The sequence below is a fragment of the Mus caroli genome, unplaced genomic scaffold, assembly GCF_978045245.1.
Source record: "Mus caroli unplaced genomic scaffold, Mus_caroli_1 scaffold_6, whole genome shotgun sequence".
NCBI lineage: Eukaryota > Metazoa > Chordata > Mammalia > Rodentia > Muridae > Mus > Mus caroli.
The window spans coordinates 68,610,468-68,622,760 of record NW_028227261.1 but is presented as its reverse complement, the minus strand read 5'-3'; the positions used below and the strand labels follow the sequence as shown (position 1 = coordinate 68,622,760).

At 44.7% G+C, this 12,293-nt stretch overlaps 1 pseudogene; it reads right to left on the bottom strand.

Moving 5' to 3' along the window:
* Positions 1-2,463: 2,463 nt before the first annotated feature.
* On the bottom strand, positions 2,464-2,824 carry LOC147004262 (large ribosomal subunit protein eL33 pseudogene; annotated as a pseudogene).
* Positions 2,825-12,293: the final 9,469 nt, after the last annotated feature.

The following is a 12,293-nucleotide window of genomic DNA, read 5'->3' as shown; positions in this document are numbered from 1 at the left end:
ACAGTCAGCCATTTTTGCCACATCCTCAGTGTTCTGGAGCCAAGAGAGACAGGTTGAATTGCAGTCAGCCCTTCTTAGGTTGGGTCGCCTCACATGTAAAATTAGGGCAGCTTTCATGAATACACGATCTTTTATTTTACATCTGCTTGGCTGGACCAAGCATGTCAATGGACAGACATGATTGAAGGTATTTTTGAGAGGGGAGAATATGTTTGGCTGGCAGACTTTGAAAAGAGCTCGTCCTTGGGTCATTGTGGAAGTGACTTCACCCATCAACCAAGGCTCAGATAGAAAGAAGCCTGTCTCATCAGAGCAAGAGAAACTTCCTCTCTCTTACACTGCTGGCAGACATCAGCTATACTGAGGCTTCTCTTCCTCACTGAAGAATATCAGTTGTCCAGGATTCCAGCCCTTAGCTGTAAGTGGAACCACATAGCCTTGACTCTTTGTGTCTCTGGCATCGACTCCTGCAGATTCCAGACTTAGCAGTTTACATAATTATGTGAAACGTCTTCTATAACAAATCTCTTTCCACCTGGTAAAACATCACGTGGCTTCTGTTTCTCTGGAGACCCCTTGCTATCCAGGAGTATTAACTGGAAGGAAAATATTAAACGAAAGCACCGAAAGCTGTTTTCTGTTTGAGTTTTGTATCCAACTTGTCAGCTCTCTCACTCAAGCATTAAAAAGATGCCTACATCCGTAGATTAAATACATTAGAGATCACCTCCGAGGCACCAAAATGTGATAGTATCACATTAGGAAAAGAACCCTCCTGGAGAAGTTTGACCAAGAGCAAGCCCAAGTTAGTTTTCCACTTTTTCAGCCCATGCCCCACCCCTTGTCTTAAATTTGTAGTTTCTGGCTCGTCTGTAATCTGTTGTGTATCTGTCTATGCCTGTATGACATATGACTATCTGTTTCTCTATGTCCCCAATACAAGGACTTTGTTTCGCATTTATTAAATGGGATAGAAAGTATGTGGGGGAAGGATTGTTACAGAAATCTTCACAGAGTTTTACAAGGGACTCCAACGGACCCCTATTAACACAGACAAGAAACAGTAATTTAAGCGTGCTGTTTATCAAGATATATCCATATGCTGTTCCTAGCATTTTTGGCAGGTATTTACCGCACAAGATTTCTTTTGACTTTTGCAGTTCTCAGTAATATATCACATATTTAACACACATATACACTCATGCATCCCTCTGGGTCAGGGTAAGGAAGAGACATAATTTAAGATTAAAATTATACATTAGCTTAGTTTTTTTTTTTTTGTTTTTGTTTTTTTGACAAGGTTTCACTGTGTAACCTTGGCTCTTTTGGAACTTGCTCTGTAGACCAGGCTGGCCTCAAACTCAGAGGTCCACCTACCTCTGCCTCCTTGGTGCATGCACCACCATCCGGTATACATTGTTCTCTTAAAGGCAGGATAAACAAACAGGCTTAGTACTCAGCAGGTTAGTAGTTTTATCTTTTATTTTTTGCAGCACAAGGTTTATCTGTGTAACAGAGCCCTAGCTGTCTTGGACTTCTTTTGAAGACCAGGCTGGCCTTGAAGTCATAAGAGATCTACCTACCTCTGCCTCCTGGGGGCTGGGATTAAAGGCGTGTGCCATCACAACTGGCTGCAGTCTTTTTTTTTTTTTTTTTCTCGAGACAGGGTTTCTCTGTATAGCACTGGCTGTCCTGGAACTCACTTTGTAGACCAGGCTGGCCTCGAACTCAGAAATCCCCCTGCCTCTGCCCCCCGAGTGCTGGGATTAAAGGTGTGCCTCACTTCGCCCGGCTGTGTCTGGTTTTTCTTGACTGGTTTCTGTGCCAATCTTAGACAAGCCTCTTCCATCAAAATTTATAAAAATTTAGTTTTTGAAATATATATTACAAGCATAGGTGCTGGAGAGATGGCTCAGCAGTTAAGAGCACTTTCTGCTCTTATAGAGGACTGTAGTTCAGTTCCAACACCCAGGTTGAGTGGATTACAACCACCCCCAATGCTCATTCCAGGGGACCCTGCACCCTCTGGTGGTCTCTGCAAGTACTGCACAGATCTCCATATACTCACATAGGACACATGTGTATAGAGTAAACCATTTTAAAATTATATTTTAAGTATTTTAAAAGTAATTCACCTTTTACATTTATATATATATATATATATATATATATATATATATATATATATATATATATATATATGGATGTACATGCCATCGTATATATTTGGAGGTCAGAGGACAACTTTTGGGAGTCAGTCAGCTCTTATACCATGTGGGTTCTGGGGATTGACTCAGGTCATCAAACTTGGTGGCAACCACTTTATCTACTGTGACATCTCGCAGGTCTGTATTTTAAATCTTTAACTCATTTGGAATAAGCTTTCAGTATATTGTATAAGGAAGGATCTGTCTCCCTTTAAAAGACTTATTTCTTATTTATTTTTTTTCAAAAGCACAAATCTATTTTTATTTATTTACTCTCCATTAGTTTAAATCCGGGATGGGTACAGCATCACATGGATTCTGTGTCCAATGGCCTTTGCAGGAAGGTTGCTTCGGAATTTGGCACGAATCATACCGCTGTTTCCGTGGGCCCGAGTTACTTTTTCCCAGATCGCTCTGGTTTTGTTTGGTTTGCCTCCAGGAGTCACTGTATTGTTTTTTGCTTTATACACATAAGCACATCTCTTGCCTAAGTAGAACTCCGTTTCATCTCGGGCATAAACGCCTTCATTTTAAGAAGAGCCTTGTGCTCTCTTTGGTTCTGGAGACCTCGCTTGTAGCCAGCAAAAATGGCCTTGCAACCACAGCCTTCCAGACATACTTGCTGTTTGAAGTCCTGTTCCCAGCAGGCCTCCACAGGTGCCAAGATGGCAGAAAGAGCCTTTTTTTTTTTTTCTTTTCTTTCTTGTCTTTTTATTTGTTTGCTTGATCGGTTGATTTTTGTTTTGCTTTGTTTTTCAAGACAGGGAGGGGTTTTCTGTGTATCCTTGGTTGTCCTGGAATTATCTGGCCTCAGACTCAGAGATCTGCCCCTGAGTGCTGAGATTTAAGGCATGCAACACCACTGCCAGGATTTATATCCTCATATAAAGGGCAAAACCGAAACTTTAGACAGGTAAAGATAGTCTAAAAACAAAAGGGTTTTCCCATAAAGCTTCGAGCATCCTTTACTACAGGCCACCTTCTAATGGCAAGCACACCCTGAACATCTTGCTAAGGTGCTCCAGATCTAACTCTGGTTCATCTGTTTCCACCTTGCCATTTCCAGTTTCATCCTGGGCCCTAGTAAGACTGAGAAGACCCCAAAGGTATTTGGTCCAATTATGTAGTAGGATTTTTTTTTTTTTAATTGTGGCTCTGGTTGACTTTGAACTCACATTGTAGTCCCCTTGAGTCGGTCTCCTAGAGTGCTAGGGCTACAGATCTGAGCTACCATGCCATTTCAATGGGACTGTTTTGAAAACTAGGGCAGGCTCAAGTGCTCATGGTTTATCACACCCCTTCTGGCGTCGCTGGCTATCTCATCCTTTGCGTTACACCTGCCCTCTGGATGAAAGGGACAGCGGGGAGGATGGGTGGCCCCAGGGAGAAGCTCTGCACCAGGCTCACATCTCCCTTCTCTTGCAGGCATATTCTCATCTGCCTTGCTTCGTACCTGGGCTGTGTGTGCTTCGCCTACTTTGATGCTGCCTCAGAGATACCTGAGCAAGGTCCAGTCATCAGATTCTGGCCCAGCGAGAAATGGGCTTTTATTGGTGTCCCCTATGTGTCCCTTCTGTGTGCCCACAAGAAGTCGCCAGTCAAGATCACGTGATGGCAAGGCAGTGCCTGCTTCTCTACTTACTTCTATTCGAGTGCGCGCTGGGCTTCGTTTGCTAGCAAAGATGGCTGAGGGGGTTGAGGAATTGGTGTGGTGTGGGTGTTTAAAATTCTGCTCCTTTGTGATCTAACTGGACCGCAGTGTCTGACTTCCCCAGGTTAAGAAATAGAGGGCTCAGGGACATGAGGTGTCTTCCTCAGTACCCTTTCCAGGCACACGGGCCTGCTGGGTTATGTCCATAATGACATCGACAGAGTAGTTCTTTGGGAGACCCAGGGCAGCCCAAAGTTTCTTGCTGGAGAAGGTAGCTTGCTGTAGATCCCACCGTTTCCAGACTCTCGACCCCCTGGTAAACAAGACCTTCTGATTTTGTGATGAAAGGTTCCAGAATTTTTCATTTTGCCAGGAGAAACTGTCCTTCAACGAAACCAAGTGGGCAAAACACATGTGAGGGCTGTGACTAAGATGGGTGGCTTGTCACTCACACCTCTTAGCTTTCCCAGGTTCTCCACGTGTTTGTGGATCCTTCCACTACCTCTGCTGAGAGATGGAGCGGCAGCTTCAGAGGGCAAAGCTGGTAACATCCTCTATGCCAAAAGCTACTCTCCTCTTTAAGCTCACATTAAATATAGACACCATTTCTGCTCTTCCAGAGTGCAGCAGCCTCAGACCCACAGAGAATCCTTCAGGCTATGTGAAGAGTCCACACACAGCCCCCTCTTGTGAGCTCTGTGAGAGCAAGGCCTCCTTGTAATCACCGAGGCAGTCTGGAGGTTTGACTGTGGAGCTCCTGTGAAGATTTTGGAAAGCTTTTCTTATTGGAAGCTTTTGGTGTGTTGTTACCTCCAAGACTCTGACCCCATTCCTCTGCTGTCTTTAGGGGATGTGTGCTTCCTGAGTGATGTAGCCTCCCTAGGATGTGGGCCTCCTGGGCATGTAGCCTCCCTAGGATGTGGGCCTCCTGGGATGTGGGCCTCCTGGGATGTGGGCCTCCTGGGGATGTAGCCTCCCTGGAGTGTGGGCCTCCAGCTTTTGTTTTCATAATACCTGGTGCTAACTGGTTTCTCAGAGCACTTTGCTCTTATTGATGCTGGGCAGTCACTACACTCTGATTGTCTGGCTGGGGATCCCAGGTAGGAAGGGGCAGACTCTGACATGAATGTCTCTCCCCTGCATCCTACTGTCTTCACTGGGCTATCTTCAGGGTATGAGGTGGGTATGGGTTATCTCAGGGATGTTTGTAACTCAGGCACCTTCTGCTTTCTGACATTCCATTATCCATGGTGAGACTGCGCTCAGGGGACTGGAGTTGGAACACCGTTCTGAGTGGTGTCCTGCGTCTGAAGGAGCTGGCTGCTGGTTCTGGCACTTCTAGGAACTCCTACTCTGTTTAGAACCTGCACAGGGTACAAAGTGGAAACTGGACTTAAAGAGTTTTTAAATGAATAGACTTCATTCTGCTTTTGTGGCTTTGGAGTTTTAAAAGTAACTTGCTGGGCTATTTCTTGTTTATAGTCACAAGTATTTATAGAACATGAGGTGTAAAATAAGTTGTCTTTTATTAAATTCATAGCATTTACCAAATCTCCCAGGTAGCAAACACATAGTCATCTGATTGGCAATTTACAAGGCAGGAATACTTGGTTTTGAATGATTGTACATGTCATTTTAACTGTAGCTTAAAATATGTTTAAAATGATTTTGAGTGAAATGTTTGTGGCAACCTAGAATTGCGGCTGAGTCCTTTGATTTTTGAGTCTAGAATTTTTCAGAGGGTAAAATCAAACCAGCCTTGCTTCTGGTTCATCTTCCCAGGCAAGGGAGCTGCCCTTATGTATTCTGCACTGTATAAATGTCGTGAAGATGACACCCAGCTGCCTTCGTCTGGAAGGGTCGTCTGGGGCTGGAGAGTTGGTTCAACAGTTAAGAACCCGTGTCGCTCTCTCCGCTCTCTCCCAGACGACCCAGCCTTGATTCCCAGCGAGCTTGTGAGGCTCATAACCTGCAGCTCCAGCCCTGATGCGTCCGACGCCCTCTTCTGACTTCTAAGGGCATTTGGTGCACATGTACATACAGGCAGGCAAAACATTTATACATGTAAAGTAATAAATGAATAAGTTTGTAGGACGGTTGAAGGAAAGGGGTTTTAGATGCAAGGATTAGTCTGACCTGAGTGCCCTTCCTTAACTGCGATGGTGTCCTCAAAGTCAGGGAAGAACCATTTCTTTTTTACCAGGAAAAGGACTTATTCCCTAGGGCCTCTGATGACAGCCCTAGGTACAGGGATAAAATACTGATGGATGCGCATGAACATACCTGGGTGAAAGGAGCCGAGTACCTACTTGGACGCAGTGGGCCGCTTCCATAAGCGGAGCCCGGTAACTGATGTGCACTGCAGAATCTTCTTGCTTCTGGTAGAGATGACATCGATGAGTGACGTCCTGACCACTGGGCCCTGCATGGGTGTCGGGCTCTGTTCTGTTCCGAATCTGCCTGGGATCTCAGGACAGAGGAAGCCATGAATGTTACCAAGTGGTCATGTCTGTCAATGGTTTTACAGTTTTGATCCTTTGTTGGTTTTTAGGAGAGGAATTCTCTCTCTAGTGCCCTGTGATGCCAAAGCCAGCCCTTCAGAAGTGTTCTTTCAGTCCTCTTCCCTTTGTAATGTGATCCATGCGGGGAAATGGGTGTCTATCCAGGGCAAAGTGCCTACCCCAGTCAGGAGTCAACAGTGTTGTGTTGAGGATCAAACATGGCTCTGTGAAAATCGAGCCACCCTTTCCATTGGTTGGATTTCTCAGGAGTCTGAATCTTCCCTCACGAGGCCTCTTCTCCCAACCCCCACCCAGAGCCAACACTGGGATTTGAACCTTCTCTGGCTCTCTTCTTCCCTCAGGTCTGACAACTAATGGTCTCTGGGGACACCCAGCTAGGGCCTCACCCAGCTCCTTATCCAGCTGAACTTGGATTCTTCCCAACCAGGGCTTGGCCTGGGTGCTGTTGGTCCCACTGGCCAGTAACCCATCTTTGGCCAGATTGGGATTCTCAATAGATTTTATAGACATTATTCTCCCACAGACTTTAAAACATGGCTCGTGTCTTTCCTTACACATCAGGTCAGATTTAAAACTATTTTATAACCACAGGAATTAGACCAAGCAAATAGAGTACTTTCAGATATACACTGTGTTTCATACTTTATGTAGACTGTGCTATGTATAGGCGGTATGTACCCTGGCTGAAGTAATATTAACCATAGCTCGGGGGGATTTACAGACCTTTTGCACTTTATGCTTTTTTGTAAACTCTGATAACCATGGCCAATATTAAAGCCATAACTGGCATTTTCCGTGAATAAACATGCATATGTATCTATTTCTGAAATTATTTCTTTCTTTAAACATTTATTATTATTTATTGTTGTTGTTATTATTATTATCTGTATGTGTGTATGTATGTATTAATGTATGTATATATGTATGTATGTATGTATGTATGTATGTATGGCGTATGTGTTTGAATGGCAGCCCTCACACTGTGGAGATTGGGCTCTTCTTCCCCACTTTATGTGTGTTCTGGGAGTTGAACTTAGGTTGTCAGGCTTGGGTGGCAAATGCCTTTACCCACTGAGCCACATCTCATAAACATTTGTTTGTCTATACTACCAGAGTCTGATGAAGTCCAGTCTGGTTTTGAATACACACACACACACACACACACACACACACACACACACACTCTCACATATTTGAGGATGACTCTGAACTTCTGATCCCCCTGCCTCTACCTCCCAAATGCTGGGATTACATGGGGGTGGTTTGACTGAGTGGCCTCCGTAGGCTCATATGTCTGAACACTTGGTCCTCAGTTGGTGGGTGTGTCACTGTGGACAGTTTAAGGTTTCGAAGAACCTTCCACCATTCCCAGTGTGCTCCCTGCTTGTGGATCTAGATGTGAGCACAGATGTTCCTGTCTTTGCGCAGCCATTGAGGTTTATAGCCTTGTGGAGATGTAGGCCCAGCTGGGTGCTTGCTTTTATAAGTTGCCTTGGTCATGGTGCTTTATGTCAACATTGGGAAAATAACTAAAATAGCCACCATATCTAGGTCTTCCGAATTATTTCTGTAGTATCTGTAATGAAAATTTGTTTTTCCTTCTTCCTTCTCTTCCTTCCTTCTCCCTCTTTCCCTCCCTTCCTTGAGGAAGGATATCATGTTGTAGCTTAGGTTGGCCTGGAACTTTGGGCTCCTGAATGCTTGGGTTGGAGGGAGGGGTCACTGCTCTGAGCAAGAGTGCAGTTCATGTGTTGCAAAGCACAGTGTATTTGTCTGGGTCTGTGTGTGAGAGGTTTGGGCATTTATGACTATACATGCTTCAGAGAAGTTCATTGAGGTGTGAGACAAACATGTCAGAAACATTCCAAGCACAGAGTACCCAACCGCGGTGCTCCTTGATTGGGGATTCTGTGATATGCCATGTGCTGTCGCACACAAATGACTGCTTCAGGCAGTCGGTGGAGGCAACATCTTGTGACATTTCAAAACTGTCAGTAGCAAGTAGATCACGCCCCATTCCTCCCTCCCTTCCCCTTTGAGAAATGGGAGCCACCTTCTAAGTAACACCCCCAGCCCTCCTACCCCCTCCCCCAGTACACCAGGTGGCAGCAGGACAAGGCACATCCTCTCCCACTGAAGCCAGCCAGGCAGTCCATTTAGGGGAACGGGATCCACAGGCAGCAGCTTCTTCGTGAGGAGAGCAGAAACTGATAGTGAGATGTAAAGTGAATAAAAAAAATGTAAAACAAAGACCAAATATCTATCTATCTAATCTATCCAATCTTATCTATCTATGGATATATATATTCTTGATTTTTTTCAAACACATTTGAAACTTTCATGGCCTGAGAGCTATGTGGGAAGACTTATTAGTAAAGGGGCTTTTCTGTGTCAGGGTCTTCTTGCCATCACTGCCTGTGTGGCCTCTGGCAGTTAGCTTGACCTTACTTGACCGTCCTCACCCACCATAGTCACAAACCATAGTCTGTTTGTGAGATGTATAGGAGTCACTGTAATAAATTCCTAGGTCTAATTTCTAGGCTCCAGTCCAGCCCATGTGGTGTGGGCCTCAAGTGCATTTGTTCAATAGACAGGCAGGCCTGATGAAGCACAGGCCTCGGAATTGCCTCTGTTCTCTTTGACTGTGTTCTGTGAGATAAACCGGGCTATGATGCAAACAAAACAAAACAAAACAAAACAACACAACAACGAAACGCACAAAAACCTGTCAGTCAGTGACTGTGGTGGTAGGACCTGCATCTACTTACTTATTATTACTAACTTTCTGTGACAGTCATTTCAATTTAAGGTTAAATTCGGTGACCAGACTTCTCTCTGGCTAATAGGAAGAGACACTGGGGGGCTGGTGAGATGGCTCAGTGGTTAAGAGCACCTGACTGCTCTTCCAAAGGTCCAGAGTTCAAATCCCAGCAACCACATGGTGGCTAACAACCATCCGTAACGAGATCTGGCGCCCTCTTCTGGAGTGTCTGAAGACAGCTACATGTACTTACATATAATAAATAAATAAATCTTTAAAAAAAATGGAAGAGACACTCACTGCATTAAGGTGCCAATATGAGGGGCTGGTGAGAGGGCTCAGTGGGTAAAGGCATTTGCTGTTAAGTCCACTGACCAGAGTTCAATCTCCAGCATCCATGTGGTAAAAGAAAGACTCCTGTAGGTTATTTTCTAACCTTCTCATGTGTACACACACATGCACACACACCACCAGCAACAACAAACAAATAAAAGGTAATTTTAAAAGAGGACTCTAACACAAGACTGAACAGTCCAAACAAAGTAAAGTGAGTCTGTCAGAGGCCCCTGTGCTCCCAGTTCCATGCCATTGCAGAACTCCTCACAACTGCTAGGATGCAGGATCAACCAAGTGTGGAGGGGGCTGCCCACTCAGGGTGGGCAGGAAAGAGGCCGAGAGGAGAGGGCCAGGGACAATGCATCTCTCCAGGGTGCAGGATCAGTGACACTTCCTCTGGGTAGACTCCGCCTTCCAGTTTGCACCACCTCCCCAAAGGGCCACCAAATTATGAATCTATCCATGTGTTAGTCCATTGATGAAGTCAGAGCCCTTGTGAGCCAATCACTTCCCCAAATCCCATCTGTCTGCAGCCAAGCTTTCAACAAAGGAGCCTTCAGCTCAAACCATAACAATGGTTCTCCACACTGACAGCTATTCTTCTCCCGTACTTTGAGACATTGGTCTAGTTTTTTTTTGTGTGTGTGTTTGTTTGTTTTTAGCTTCAATTTACAGAACATGCAATATTTGTTTTTATGTGTCTGGCTTTTTTCACTTAATGTCCTCTAGCTCAACTGCCACAAATTCCAAGACTTCATTCTTTCATGTGGCTGAATAATATTCTCTTACATGTATTTTCCAGGGGTGCTTCGATCAGCTGATACCCTGAGTGAGAGCCAGTGAGTCACCAGTCATGCAGTTTGTCCCAGCTACAGGGAGATGAATGCAGGGTGGGGTTAGGGATAGCAGAGGTAGGCAGCTGTATACTAGAGATACTTCTAATGTCTGTGGCTCAGCATGGTGAGGATAGTTTACATCAATGTAATGTACATTTCAGGAAGAACTGGGAGAGAGGAATTCTCAGGCCCCTAGCACAAAGAATATTAGCTGGTCACTGGGATGGGAGTGGTAGAGATGTGGTTCTGTCGTTACACGGAATATGCATGCATTATCTTGGTGTGCTTGATAAATATGCACAGCTATTAGGTATCATTAAGAAGGACTCGATGTTACGTTTAAAGACTTTCAAGTACTAAATAAGGCTTGGGAGGCAGGCTAGGGTGTTAAACAAAGATGGACCTTAATTTTCTGCAAGACTTCTCTCCAGGTTTACTGTTGGATTGTCCTTAATGTGGGTTGTGGTACTGGATTTGACATATATTGTGTTTCATATATTGTCATGTATTTTAGTTTCACACTGTTGAATTTTTCTATAGTTTAAAATACAGTATCTGCATTTCACCCACCACTCTGGGTAGAATTGGTTTTCCTTCCTGCCCGCCCTCTTCCCTCTCCCTCCCTTCCCCTTTCCGGGGGTTGGGGTGTGGGCACCTTTTATTTGAGAGAGTGTGGCAAGGAGACAAAGATATTGCCCTGGCTGGGGTACAACAGCTTTGAGAGATCCATCCACCTCAGCCTGTGGGGTAGTTGGGGATGCCTGTATCAGGCCTCTGTCACTTTTCAGGGTTCTGATAGCATCACCTTTATTGCCTCAAGTGGTACAGCTGTCTCTGACCATCTCTGGCCAGTGACACCTAGCGTACATGTGGAAGTGACCGAAGATAGGGCCAGAAACACTAAATAAAAAATTAAAATGGACAGACGAATGAACGAATGAACAAACAAGGTTTTTATGGGATTCGCGAGCTATTTTATGAACAATGCAAGCAAGAGTAACCCCTGGGCCCGAAGGATGGAGAGAAACTAGTGGAGACGTCGCGCCACCGTGTGACCTTATGTGGTATTGCAGTTAGTGATGCCTGCTTGTCTCCAAACTCAACTTTTCAAATGGCAGACAAAATGTCAGCTTTCTCAGGGCACATGTTTGTTTCCTTGGATTTTTCTTTCAACTATCTCTCTGCCTTCTTTCCATCCTCTCTTTTCTCAGTAACTCATTGTTATAGTCTAGGGTGTTGGATCTTACTAGAATTTTAAAAATCTACTCAATGTAATAAAGCAAATATTTTCCTGCATGTAAAACTGTCTTAATATAGATGTTGTCCAGAGGAAATTTTTGTGTCAGTCTGTCAGTCAGTCATGCATCTATCTACATACCTATTTGACCCAGTCGCATGTTCATGTAGCTCACTCTGGCATTAACCTTAATTATTACTTAATATAAATTCCAGGATGCCCTGCGATTTCTGATCCTCCTGTCCCCACCTTCCAAGGCTGAGGTGACATGTGTGTGTCACCTGGTTTACTGAGAGGTTTGTTTGTTCTTGTTGTTTGTTTGTTTTATAAGAGTTATTTATTGTATATGTGTGCATGTTTTGCCTGAATGTGTGCCTAGAACCTTTGGGGGCCAGAAGCGGGTGTCAAATTCACAGGAGCTGGACTTATGGAGTTTGTGAGCTGCCATGTGGGTGCTGGGAATGGCAAGTCCTGCTTATCTACTTTTTCATTATTCTGTAGTGCTTGCAACTGGACTCACTTTTCCCCTTGCTTGAGACGCCCAGTGTACCTGTCCGAGAGCTCACAGGCCGTGCATTCTGTGCCTGGTCTGCCCTTGTCTTCTTCCTGGCATGTTTTGAGCTTTCTGACGTTGTCCCATTAAAAGAATCTTCTGAGAAATGTGTGGTAGCACACATCTTAATCCCAGCACTCAGGAGCTAGAAGCAGGAGTTCAAGGCCAGCCCAGTCTATTTAGTGAGTTC